Consider the following 14,382-nt stretch of genomic DNA (forward strand, 5'->3'; position numbering starts at 1 on the left):
CGCTTATGTCGTATGGTATTATTTTTTGGGGTAATTCTTCTGATTCAAAAAGGGTATTTTTGGCTCAAAAACGGGCTGTTCGAGCTATATGTGGTGTAAGTTCGAGAACCTCTTGTCGATCCCTATTCAATAGTCTGGGAATTCTGACATTGCCCTCACTGTATATATTTTCTTTAATGTCGTTTGTTGTTAGCAATATTAGCCTATTCCCAACTCAGTTAATACTAGGCAGAGATCAAATCTGCATGTGGAATGCACCTCCTTGACTCTTGTACAGAAAGGAGTGCAGTATTCTGCTGCATCCATTTTCAATAAGCTACCCCAAGGACTCAAAACTCATAGCAGTAGCCCAAACACTTTTAAGTCTAAACTGAAGAGTTTCCTCATGGCTCACTCCTTCTATTCTGTCGAGGAGCTCCTGGAAGAGCTGAAAAATTAAGCAAATTCCAGTGTTACATTGTTGATTTTCTTTATTTAAACTTACGAATTGTCGCCTGAATATGTTTTTTTATATTTCATTTTACCTATTTCTACTATCGTGTTATAATTGCATGTATTGACTCGTTCCATGGCCATGGAGACTTCTCGTTAATTTGGTCCCACGGAACAATTAATAAATTAATAAATAAAATAAATAAAAAATAGTCGTGCGATAGTAGTTTCTTTTGTTTTGTGGAGTGGACAATTTTACTTACATTGCTGAACACTTGAAGCAAGTCGGCAGTCTTTCCACCATTGAGATGCGACTGAACGTTTTTTTTTTTTTTTTATTTCGGGCAGTAGCTCACTAACCACTCTGCCGTGGCGGCTTATGCGCAGCTGACGGAGATGATGCGGCGCCTGGGCACGGAGGCGGCGGCGGAGCGCGGCGCAGGCGACCGGCCCGGCGTCTCGTCGATGCTGGCGCACGACCTCAAGCACTTCCTGGCCGTGCAGCCGCTGCCGCACGACCGCGGCGCCCACTGCTACATGGCACTCAGCCCAGACCCCTACCCCAGCTGGGCCACCAAGGCGAGTACCGAAGCGAGCGTAGCAGAGATGGGGCCCCTCCAAGCCCGCACCAACGTGGGTACCAAACCGAAAGTTCTACTGTCACCTCCGTCAACATGTTAGTTATCTAGTAAGTGGATCACAGGATGCTGGGCTGTGATGTTATCCGTGCGTCTGGGTAAGACTACGCATTAACACGGTCCATCAGGTGATAGATAGTGGACGAAACGCGAGTGAGGGTAGCGATTTGAAGAGCAGAGGGAAAAAAGTGCCAAGGCTCGTGCCGTGGGAAAAAAACCGCTGCGACAGTGGAATGGGTAGTAAGAGCAGTAGTGGCTTACTAGCTGCGATAGTTCGTGCAAGATTGGATTTGTTATTATGGGTATCATGCATCATTACCGTGGCAAGCGATGGCGATGTATCCCAGATGCTGCAGCCGCTACATTCCTGGAACAATCGAGATCGTTGTATAGTAGTGGGAGATCGGTCATAGATCATCTCACTGTGTGGGGGATGTGTGGAGCTTGTCTGCATGCAGTGTATGGTACGGCTTCCCTGCGTGGTGCCAGTTATTCGGCAGTGTATTCCAGCTGGATATCCAGAAATGGCATATACAGGGTGTTTCAAAAATGACCGGTATATTTGAAACGGCAATAAAAACTAAACGAGCAGCGATAGAAATACACCGTTTGTTGCAATATGCTTGGGACAACAGTACATTTTCAGGCGGACAAACTTTCGAAATTACAGTAGTTACAATTTTCAACAACAGATGGCGCTGCAAGTGATGTGAAAGATATAGACGACAACGCAGTCTGTGGGTGCGCCATTCTGTACGTCGTCTTTCTGCTGTAAGAGTGTGCTGTTCACAACGTGCAAGTGTGCTGTAGACAACATGGTTTATTCCTTAGAACAGAGGATTTTTCTGGTGTTGGAATTCCACCGCCTAGAACACAGTGTTGTTGCAACAAGACGAAGTTTTCAACGGAGGTTTAATGTATTCAAAGGACCGAAAAGCGATACAATAAAGGATCTGTTTGAAAAATTTCAACGGACTGGGAACGTGACGGATGAACGTGCTGGAAAGGTAGGGCGACCGCGTACGGCAACCACAGAGGGCAACGCGCAGCTAGTGCAGCAGGTGATCCAACAGCGGCCTCGGGTTTCCGTTCGCCGTGTTGCAGCTGCGGTCCAAATGACGCCAACGTCCAAGTATCGTCTCATGCGCCAGAGTTTACACCTCTATCCATACAAAATTCAAACGCGGCAACCCCTCAGCGCCGCTACCATTGCTGCACGAGAGACATTCGCTAACGATATAGTGCACAGGATTGATGACGGGGATATGCATGTGGGCAGCATTTGGTTTACTGACGAAGCTTATTTTTACCTGGACGGCTTCGTCAATAAACAGAACTGGCGCATATGGGGAACCGAAAAGCCCCATGTTGCAGTCCCATCGTCCCTGCATCCTCAAAAAGTACTGGTCTGGACCGCCATTTCTTCCAAAGGAATCATTGGCCCATTTTTCAGATCCGAAACGATTACTGCATCACGCTATCTGGACATTCTTCGTAAATTTGTGGCGGTACAAACTGCCTTAGACGACACTGCGAACACCTCGTGGTTTATGCAAGATGGTGCTCGGCCACATCGCACGGCCGACGTCTTTAATTTCCTGAATGAATATTTCGATGATCGTGTGATTGCTTTGGGCTATCCGAAACATACAGGAGGCGGCGTGGATTGGCCTCCCTATTCGCCAGACATGAACCCCTGTGACTTCTTTCTGTGGGGACACTTGAAAGACCAGGTGTACCGCCAGAATCCAGAAACAATTGAACAGCTGAAGCAGTACGTCTCATCTGCATGTGAAGCCATTCCGCCAGACACGTTGTCAAAGGTTTCGGGTAATTTCATTCAGAGACTACGCCATATTATTGCTACGCATGGTGGATATGTGGAAAATATCGTACTATAGAGTTTCCCAGACCGCAGCGCCATCTGTTGTTGAAAATTGTAACTACTGTAATTTCAAAAGTTTGTCTGCCTGAAAATGTACTGTTGTCCCAAGCATATTGCAACAAACGGCGTATTTCTATCGCTGCTCGTTTAGTTTTTATTGCCGTTTCAAATATACTGGTCAGTTTTGAAACACCCTGTATATGAAGACAGTAACTGTTCTCGAAAGAACAGAATACTGTTGATGACCCTGCAGTTTTTCCCTGGAATAAATGATGACTAACTGAAACCCTCAGCTGCCGACAGGTGTTGTTGATATACCTCGATGTGGACAGCTGAAAATGTGTGCCCCGACCGGGACTCGAACCCGGGATCTCCTGCTTACATGGCAGACGCTCTATCCGTCTGTGCGAATGCGCACAGGTTGCCCAAACTCTTACGGGAATCGCCAAAGCGTGCGCGAGTAATGAGTGGATGGGCAAATGTCTATAAGATACATTACATATGTATAATTGTGGACAGTTGGGAATGTGAGTCTCACGGGAAGCGTGCAAGGGATAAGTCCCTGCAGTCGCACTATTCACCTGTGTCCTCGGTGGCTCAGATGGATAGAGCGTCTGCCATGTAAGCAGGAGATCCCGGGTTCGAGTCCCGGTCGGGGCACACATTTTCAGACGTCCACATCGAGGTATATCAACAACACCTGTCGGCAGCTGAGGGTTTCAGTTAGTCATCATTTATCCAGTAATGGCGTCTGTTTAACAGGGGCTCACCTGTACCGTTGTGTTTGCGTGTGCTTGGCCATAGATGTTAGGTCCTTACAAGTATGTCTTTTGGTCTTCTATGTTTCCATCTATGGTTGTGGTCGTAGTTCCCCAGATTCAGAATAAACGGGTTCTGCGAATGTCTGGAGTTTCTGTATAGTCTTGTGGTGAGTTTGTGGATTACCTCTGTGAGAGTCTCAAATCAGTATTCCCGGCGAAGGTCCGCGATGCGTGTGTATCGTGGAGCATTGCTTATGATTTTGAGTACTTTGTTTGGTATGAGCTGCAGATGGCGCAGGCGAGTAGGCGCAGCATATCCCCAGACAGGAGCTGCATAAGCCGCGAGCTGCAGCAGCTAGTTATAGTGCGCGTCATTTACGACGGCTGCCAAGTTTAGGTTCGTTCTGCGCATCTGACGTCACAAAACACAGTCAGCCAATGAACAGAGAACGACGTTGCCAGATCTCGAGTGCAGTGCAGAGCACGGACGAGTGTCTTCAGTTTTAGAAACGTTCAGTGATAAATAAAGTAACTGAACAAAAGCAATGTCTTGATAGCAGACTTTCTTTTATAGAAAGTTTAGTTTGTAAAAAGCATTCTTTATACCAGTTGCTTCATGTTCTATTAATTAATTAAACCAAACAAGCAATAAGCCTCCTAATTCAGGCGATAGCAAGGAAAGGTGTTTGTATCATTCTCACGAACCGCTTTTTTGCAGCAAAGAACAGCGATAATTGTTTACTTCCTATTGTACCTCGACGAAACGTCAGTAATTCATAGCCCTATCAACAGTGTTTGTCGGTATTTTGTGTGATGCTTTATTAGATTAGATTAGATTAGATTAGATTAGATTAGTACTTGTTCCATAGATCATGAATACGACACTTCGTAATGATGTGGAACGTGTCAGGTTAATAAAAGGTGTCTATACAAGATATTACATTAGACAAAATATTACATGACACTCAATAATTTTTTTTTTTTTTGAGGTTGGGAAATTACCCACTTACTATATCCAAAACTTCATCTAATGAATAGAAGGAGTTGCCATTAAGAAATTCGTTTAATTTCCTTTTAAATGCTATATGGCTATCTGTCAGACTTTTGATGCTATTAGGTAAGTGACCAAAGACTTTTGTGGCAGCATAATTTACCCCCTTCTGAGCCAAAGTTAGATTTAACCTTCAGTAGTGAAGATCATCTTTTCTCCTAGTGTTGTAGCCATGTACACTGCTATTACTTTTGAATTCGTTTGGATTGTTAATAACAAATTTCATAAGAGAATATATGTATTGTGAGGCTACAGTGAAGATTTCTAGCTCTTTAAATAAGTGTCTGCAGGATGATCTTGGATGAGCTCCAGCAATTATTCTGATTACACTCTTTTACTCAATGATGAGTTACCCCAGAATATGATGCCATACGAAAGCAGAGAATGAAAATAGGCATGGTAAGCTAATTTACTCAGATGTATATCGCCAAAATTTGCAATGACCCTAATAGCATAAGTAGCTGAACTCAACCATTTCAGCAGATCCTCTGTGTGTTTTTTCCAGTTCAACCCCTCATCAATGCATACACCTAGAAATTTTGAATATTCTATCTTAGTACCGATTTCTGATCGAAGTCTATATTTATTAATGGGGTCATTCCATTTACTGTGTGGAACTGTATATACTGTGTTTTGTTAAAGTTTAATGAGAACCCATTTGCAGAGAACCACTTAATGATTTTTTGAAAAACATCGTTTACAATTTCACCAGTTAATTCTTGTCTGTCGGGTATGATAGCTATACTTGTATCATCCTCCAGGAATTCGGTTGAACGACGAGCTGCATTAGCGTAATGGTTAGGGTGTTTGGCTGCTTAGTGCAAGGTTCAGAGTTCAAACGTTGTTTGGTGCTAAATTTTTTCTTTATTTAAAAACAAGATCGAAGTATCTTAAGTCATGAATTTTATTCGTTTGAATGTAATTTTTTGAAATTTCTAGTGCTTTGTCTCTTCATTATAATCATAATAAGTTTTCGGTTTTTCTAATTTTGTCCTCCAATATTTCTTTTCACAGCAATTAAAAACAATGAAAAGCACACATACAATATTCATGTTATCTGTTTTGTTTGTATATCTTCTCTTCCGCAGTCGCTGTTTTACTATTCATATTGAGATATATTCTTTTGCGACAGTATTCAAAGTATTATTTAGAGCAGAATTGCGGCTCGTACGTTGCCGAGCTACTTGATTGTCTGGCGCATTTCTATGCTTCGCTGCTTTGGCAACATCATATTCAATGTTTTCGTCTACCTATGTTTCGGCGAGTATTTGCTGCCCGTTGTGACAAACACAAATTGTTTGCGCACTGCGCCTCACTGACAATATATTTTAGTTTCTGTGTTTTATTACGTTCACAATTCAGTTTTGTGTACTTCGCCAAGTTTGTTTTAATCAGAACGTTTTAGAAAAAAGCGAAATGACTCTGGTATAAATAAAGTTTTATTACAGTCGCGAAAGACGGAATATTTCTCAATATTACATACGACACGTATCTGGTACTTAAATTAAATGAGATATTGTTATACAGTAAATTTTATATGAAACTTAGGTATCTTCTCCACTTTTCATTCTCCACATTGTGGCAACTAAAATCGACTATACGGAAAGTAGACGCTATGGACTTTTACCTCTGCAAACTATTCAAAATTTCGTGCAATGGTTTACTACATTTAATGCATTTATGGGGGGGAAGGTATCAGTTCAAATGGTTCTGAGCACTATGGGACTCAACTGCTGAGGTCATTAGTCCCCTAGAACTTAGAACTAATTAAACCTAACGAACCTAAGGACATCACAAACATCCATGCCCGAGGCAGGATTCGAACCTGCGACCGTAGCGGTCTTGCGGTTCCAGACTGCAGCGCCTTTAACCGCACGGCCACTTCGGCCGGCGAAGGTATCAGTCAAGAAGATGTGTAAAAATCAATTTTTGGGCCAAATAATTTTTGTGAAATCGAATGATAAGTGTGTCAAAGCAGTCGGAACACCATGTGTCTGCACAGGCGAGCAGTGCAGTGATGACAAAATCGCGCACAGCGCGGAATGCGGGGAGCACGTCTCTGTAGCAGCGAAAGGGTTAATGCAGCCGTGATGGCTTTACTTCATAAACTGCGCGTAAATTTGCGAACTATACTATAATATGGCGCTGCTTCTCTTGGCGCGTGCCTCGTTTGAAAGTGGCAACGCAACAATCTCCCGCGTCTGGGCGTGCGTGCGCGAGCCGCCAAGATAAAAGAATTGAACTGTAGTAGCTCTGCATCTCTGCGCCTGTGTCTGGGGGCACCGCTAACTCTCCCTTCGACAGTTTGCACGCTAAAAATATTGTCACTTCCGCTCCTCAAGCCTCACTTGCTGCATTTGATTTTCATCGTCATGGTAAGGTGTTCTGCCTGTTGACAGTTTCCTGACACCATTGCCCTCTGCATCTGACCCTGTTAATGGAACAATTACTTCGTAGTCCACTACCACCAACTTCTCACTTTGTGCGCCATTTTTATTTCTGCTCCATGTTTTTTTCGTTTTCCCACTGTACCTCTCATACCTGTTGTTGGAATTGTTGCCCCACCCAGTCCGCTCTCCTGCCCTTAAGCAGATTTAGGGGAGTTCTCAGTTCCTTTATCTTCTCCATTGCTTCAGTGGTCTTTACTTTATCCACACCGATTTTCTTTCTGTATTCTCCTCCAAACCCATACCTCGAACACTTCAGCTTTTTCTCTTTCTCTCTCTTTCAGTGTCCAGCCTTTGCAGCTGCACAGAAAAACATTCCACACAAAGCATTTAATCAATCTTTTCCTTAACTCCAACCACGTTTTTCTCCATAATAATTGTTCCTCTTGCAGGAAAGGAATTTTTTCCCTGCGGTTCTTCACCATATTTCTTTTTCACTCGTCAACTTATCAGTTAGTACACTCCCCAAATACCTGTACTGAGCAATCTGTTCAGATTCACCACCAAACCTTCTTTGTATGTACTTTCATCAACTTTTCCTCTGTGCCGATTTTCGTACCACACTCTTCCAAACCTTCTAAAAGTCCAAACAGGTAATCTTTGAAGAGAGATTGTTCAGTCTCCAAGCAGTGCCATGTCATCAACAGATCTGACGCAGCTCCTCCTCCACGCTCCTTTCTTCTCTCTGTATAGCGTGTTCATTATCGAGTCTGCAGTCGTTAGCACACTGGACCCGCATTTGGGAGGAAGACAGTTCAAATCCGCATCCAGCCATCCTGATTTAGGTTTCTCATGATTTCGCTAAATCACTTCGGGCAGACACTGGGATTGTTCCAACGACCTCGCTATTTCGTTCATCCCCCGTATCAACCAGCCATTATCGCGTCTCTCCTATGCACGGTAAACAGAGCTGGTAAAAGACAACAACCTTTTCATACACCTCTTTCAACTTCAAACCTGTCTGTCATAACACTTCTTGGCATCATGGTTGCTTTCTACCTTCCACTCCTTCACTTCTCCTCGCTCAGTTTTAGTTTGTTCCACTTCATTCAGTCAAAGGCTTATATATATCAAAGTGCTCTTCCCTCCCGTGCCCGCCCCCCTCCTCACGCCATAGGCAACATGAAAATCAATTCTATCTTCTACGCACACTTTGGAGCAAACGCAGTGGAGCGACACGGCGGGATGACACTATATGCTGGAGCGCCACATGGTAACACTGTGAATAGCCCCGCTGCCCACCTTGTTACACGAACAGCGCTCGAGCAGAGCGCAGCTAAACACTCGCTGCATGTTTACAATAGTTCACTGACATTGGCTTACTAAAGTTAATTAAATGTACTGACATGAAATGAACGAATCGATGGGGATGAAATCGATGAAGTAGCAACGACGTGAAATCATATCAGCTATACAAAGCCTGCAATGTAATGCATAACTTAGGTGCCTGGTGACAGGGAAACATTAGGTCGTTCACCAGTTCCATTCCGACTGTTATGCTGTTCCCATATAACAGGTGCGAGGACCTCTGGCTGCAGTGTTTGCGCCTAAAATCAGTGTCGGTGAGAGTTTGTCATGACCATGGCCACGTGCTGAGACTCGCTAGTGCTCAGTATGGCTGCTCACAATAACCACTGAAGTCCAAGTTTGACTGACGGTCTGGCATAAATGTGCAGTTGTCACACATATTATGCTAGCGAACATGGTAGTGCTTCGTAATTGCTAAATATGTTTGGGAACTCGATGCACGTCATAGCCTGCGGTATCTCTGGTACTTAAGTCAGGATGTAAAATTCTGCTCCTCAAACGACTATGCCTACTTTGAAGGCATGGAACTCGAAAGTATAGTAAATGTTATGGAATGTAAATCTACATCTACATCCATACTCCGCAAGCCACCTGACGGTGTGTGGCGGAGGGTACCCTGAGTAGCTCTATCGGTTCTCCCTTCTATTCCAGTCTCGTATTGTTCGTGGAAAGAAGGATTGTCGGTATGCTTCTGTGTGGGCTCTAATCTCTCTGATTTTATCCTTATGGTCTCTTCGCGAAATATACGTAGGAGGGAACAATTTACTGCTTGACTCTTCGGTGAAGGTATGTTCTCGAAACTTTGACAAAAGCCCGTACCGAGCTACTGAGCGTCTCTCCTGCAGAGTCTTCCACTGGAGTTTATCTTCATCTCCGTAACGCTTTCGCGATTACTAAATGATCCTGAAACGAAGCGCGCTGCTCTCCGTTGGATCTTCTCTATCTCTTCTATCAACCCTATCTGGTACGGATCCCACACTGCTGAGCAGTATTCAAGCAGTGGACGAACAAGCGTACTGTAACCTACTTCCTTTGTTTTCGGATTGCATTTCCTTAGGATTCTTCCAATGAATCTCAGTCTGGCATCTGCTTTACCGACGATCAACTTTATATGATCATTCCATTTTAAATCACGCCTAATGCGTACTCCCAGATAATTTATGGAATTAACTGCTTTCAGTTACTGACCTGCTATTTTGTAGCTAAATGATAAGGGATCTATCTTTCTATGTATTCGCAGCACATTACACTTGTCTACATTGAGATTCAATTGCCAATCCCTGCACCATGCGTCAATTCGTTGCAGATCCTCCTGCATTTCAGTACAATTTTCCATTGTTACAACCTTTCGACATACTACAGCAACATCCGCAAAGATCCTCAGTGAACTTCCGATGTTATCCACAAGGTCATTTATGTATATCGTGAACAGCGACGGTCCTACGACACTCCCCTGCGGCACACCTGAAATCACTCTTACTTCGGAAGACTTCTCTCCATTGAGAATGACATGTTCCGTTCTGTTATCTAGGAACTCTTCAATCCAATCACACAATTGGTCTGATAGTCCAATGCTCTTACTTTGTTCATTAAACGACTGTGGGGAACTGTATCGAACGCCTTGCGCAAGTCAAGAAACACGGCATCTACCTGGGAATCCGTGTCTATGGCCCTCTGAGTCTCGTGGACGAATAGCGCGAGCTGGGTTTCACACGACCGTCTTTTTCGAAACCCATGCTGATTCCTACAGAGTAGATTTCTAGTCTCCAGAAAAGTCATTATATTCGAACATAATACGTGTTCCAAAATTCTACAACTGATCGACGTTAGAGATATAGGTCTATAGTTCTGCACATCTGTTCGACGTCCCTTCTTGAAAACGGGGATGACCTGTGCCCTTTTCCAATCCTTTGGAACGCTACGCTCTTCTAGAGACCTACGGTACACCGCTGCAAGAAGGGGGGCAAGTTCCTTCGCGCACTCTGTGTAAAATCGAACTGGTATCCCATCAGGTCCAGCGGCCTTTCCTCTTTTGAGCGATTTTAATTGTATCTCTATCACTCTGTCGTCTATTTCGATATCTACCATTTTGTCATCTGTACGACAATCTAGAGAAGGAACTACAGTGCGGTCTTTCTCTGTGAAACAGCTTTGGAAAAAGACATTTAGTATTTCGACCTTTAGTCTGTCATCCTATGTTTCAGTACCATTTTGGTCACAGAGTGTCTGGACATTTTGTTTTGTTCCACCTACCGCTTTGACATAAGACCAAAATTTCTTAGGATTTTCGGCCAAGTCAGTACATAGAACTTTACTTTCGAATTCATTTAACGCCTCTCGCATAGCCCTCCTCACACTACATTTCGCTTCGCGTAGTTTTTGTTTGTCTGCAAGGCTTTGGCTCTGTTTATGTTTGCTGTGAAATTCCCTTTGCTTCTGCAGCAGTTTTCTAACTCGGTTGTTGTACCACGGTGGCTCTTTTCCATCTCTTACGATCTTGCTTGGCACATACTCATCTAACGCATATTGTACGATGGTTTTGAACTTTGTCCACTGATCCTCAACACTATCTGTACTTGAGACAAAACTTTTGCTAAACAGAAAAATCTTCCTACCTTTTTTAATATTTCTAATGAAGAAGACTCCTTTGTTTTCGTTTACGGTTTTTATTTTATTTAATAGTTGTTTATTTTTCTTGCGCACAATACAATTACAAAACTGCAGAATATACAAAATATTTCATGATTTGGATACTGTGTTGTAAGAGAGTGAACTGGTTTTCTCAACTACGAGTGGGGGTTCACAAACGCCCTGATCCTAAGTCAATTCCAACGTATTTCTGTGTTTGACCTTGAACCTTCTTTGAGAAACCCTGATTCGCTCACGTTGAGTGTGTAAATCAGGTGTGATCGTTGGTGTATGTGGCACGACACAGACCTCTACAGCTGCTGGATTTGTAAAGACAGAATTTTCAGTGACATTAGTTCGCGTACATGTGAACTGGTAGCATTGCAAAGTTACGGAAGAATCAGATTTTATAAGCCAGTAAGCCATGAATACCAACGTCCTAAAAGACCTGTACAGGTTTTCTGTTAAAACTGACTGCGAGGCATAAAACAAAACAGCACATTATTGTTGAAAAATTTGTACATGGAGAGAAAATATATAGGGCTGAAACAATTTGTGCAATGGTTTTGTGGCATTACAATGAAATGAACACCCTTAGCTGCTTACAGGCGTTGACATACGTCAACGGGGACAGATGAAAATGTTTGCCCCGACCGGGATTCGAACCCGGGATCTCCTGCTTACATGGCAGACACTCTATCCATCTTTTTTTTTAAATTTTGTTCGATATTGTTCGTTGCATTTGTTGGGTGCGGATTTCCCATCACACGCTTTCAAGTTCAGTGTTCAGCCATTGACTCAGTTTTTTTATTACAGAGGGCAGCTAACCCTCTGACCGAACACGCTGACGTACCGTGCCGGCTGTCTGAGCCACCGAGGACACAGAGGATAGTGCGACTGCAGGGATTTATCTCTGGCACGCCTCCCGCGAAACCCACATTCTCAACGTATTGTCCCGCACTACATTCGTAGTGCCCCCGCCCATTATACTCATTACCCGCGGCGCGTTGCCGATTCCCGTAAGAGCTCGGGCACTGTTTGTGCATTCGCACAGAAGAAGAAGATGGTCAAGTAACCGGTGAGCATTAACTGTATATTTACTAAGATGGTATTGGACATGTCCGACAGAACAGATACCATCTTAGTAAATATATAGTTAATGCTCACCGGCCACTTGACCATCTTCTTCTTCTGTGCGAATGCACAAACAGTGCCCGAACTCTTACGGGAATCGGTAACGCGCCGCGAGTAATGAGTATAATGGGCGGGGGCACTACGAATGTAGTGCGGGACAATACGTTGAGAATGTGGGTTTCGCGGGAGGTGTCCCAGAGATAAATCCCTGCAGTCGCGCTATCCTCTGTGTCCTCGGTGGCTCAGATGGATAGAGCGTCTGCCATGTAAGCAGGAGATTCTGGGTTCGAGTCCCGGTCGGGGCGCACATTTTCATGTGTCCCCGTTGACGTATGTCAACGCCTGTAAGCAGCTAAGGGTGTTCATTTCATTGTAATTTCATTCTAACGAGCTGCTTGGTCACCGATGGTATCCGTTCTTTCGGACATGTCCATCTTAGTAAATATATGGTTTGATGGCGCCACAGTCATAGGTAATACCGAATGCGAGAAAGGAAACGAAACAATACATTTTTCACTGCACAGCACATCATTTTCCTTCTCGCAGTCAGTTTTAACAGAACACCTTCACACAGCTTAAAAATTTACGTCTGTCTGTCCGAATTTTTGTTAGAGTATCACGTAAAAATTTGAAGTAAATGGGTCAAGAACGTTTGGAGATTTGTGGAGCCAGCGTTTCCCTTATCTATTAAAAACGTCCAAAAACGGATTTAACTGTTACAATGGGATGGATTGGGAAAAGTATTATATCATAAGAGAAACACTTCTCCAAGACAAATAATACTGGAAATTACAGCAACACCACTCCACTTCTCCCACCCAGTTTTCCTGATTCTTCAAGTTGTCGAATAGAGTTAGTACTAAGGAAATAGTAAATTAAAATGTCATACTTGATGTTGAAGATTTATTGCATGAAGAACGAACGTTAAGTAAGCGATAGACTGTGTTCCTTTCATTACTTTGAGCGAGAATAAGTTTAGGAGAGGTTTGAAATTATGTTTAAAGTTGGCTGGAAGTCACTAAGAGCTTTCATTATCAAACACTGGATAAGTATAGTCTGGGTGATTTGCACTCACCTTCTCTTCTTTTTTTTTTTTTTTAATGGTAGGTTTTCACTGATCTCGTTGTTTATGGCGTCTAACTTCTGAACATTGTGTTGTAAAATGAAACGATTTTGCGCAAACACTCATTGGTATATGTGGTTACTGTCTGCAAAATGTGTTGCGAATCGACTTGAGGGTAAAGAAGTAGTAAATTAAAACATCACACTTGATGCTGAGGTTTTACTTCGTGAAAGGCGAAGATGTAGTAAGTGACAAACTTTTTTCCTTTAATTGTTTTGACTGTGCGTGTGTCTATGTGCGGGGGGGGGGGCGGGGGGAGGGAGGTGGGACTTTCAGCGTTTGAGTGAGGACTATTTCGAAACTCGAATGGAGGTATGGAGATGCACTGCGCATACTGTGAGGTGAAATATTGGGAGAGAAGGGAAACGGAGGGTCAGTGTGGGGTGCCTTGTGATTAGGAAAGACCTAGAGGACGGCGTGGCGACATCGAGAAAGGGGCGTGACTTAGTCGCGAAAAGCTCAAAATCACTATGTATGGAGGAGTCTGGAAGAATCCTGTGCCCGGCAGTGGATGAGAAATAGCTCAAGACGAAGATGATGATGGTGACGATGTAAAGAAATTTGTTTTAATTTCAAAAGTATTTTTTAAATGACATGTCTATCGAAAACAGGTTATAAGATGAACGCCAGCAGAAGGAAAACAGGGGTAATAGAAACTGCAAGGCAGACTGAAACCGTGTGCCAAACTGGGACTCGGAACTGGGGAGCTTTATCTTTCAAAAGCAACGCTCTGCCAACTCAACAGCCCAGAGGTGATTCACGATCCGTCTGTACAGCTGTACCTCCACAAGTACCTCGTCTCCTACAGTACCTTCCACACTTCATACAAGTTCTGCTGCCATACCTCGCAGGACTAGTGCTCCTGGAAGAAATCAGTTAAAGCTAATGAGATGTAGCTGAATGAAATCACGTGGTGATGATGGAATTAGATTCAGAAACGAGACACTCGACGTAGTAGATGGGTTTTGCTATTTA

General features: G+C 43.5%; 1 protein-coding gene and 1 non-coding gene across 2 annotated transcripts in view; both read left to right on the forward strand.

The window, feature by feature from the left end:
* The window catches only part of LOC124778040 (serine/arginine repetitive matrix protein 1-like), a 197,184-nt gene that overhangs the window by 29,423 nt on the left and 153,379 nt on the right, over nt 1-14,382 (forward strand). The window lies entirely within an intron of this gene.
* Trnat-ugu lies at nt 3,542-3,615 on the forward strand. Its single transcript has one exon. It is a non-coding gene; the product is annotated as a tRNA-Thr (tRNA).

This window comes from Schistocerca piceifrons, chromosome 1, assembly GCF_021461385.2.
Source record: "Schistocerca piceifrons isolate TAMUIC-IGC-003096 chromosome 1, iqSchPice1.1, whole genome shotgun sequence".
Taxonomy (NCBI): Eukaryota; Metazoa; Arthropoda; class Insecta; order Orthoptera; family Acrididae; genus Schistocerca; species Schistocerca piceifrons.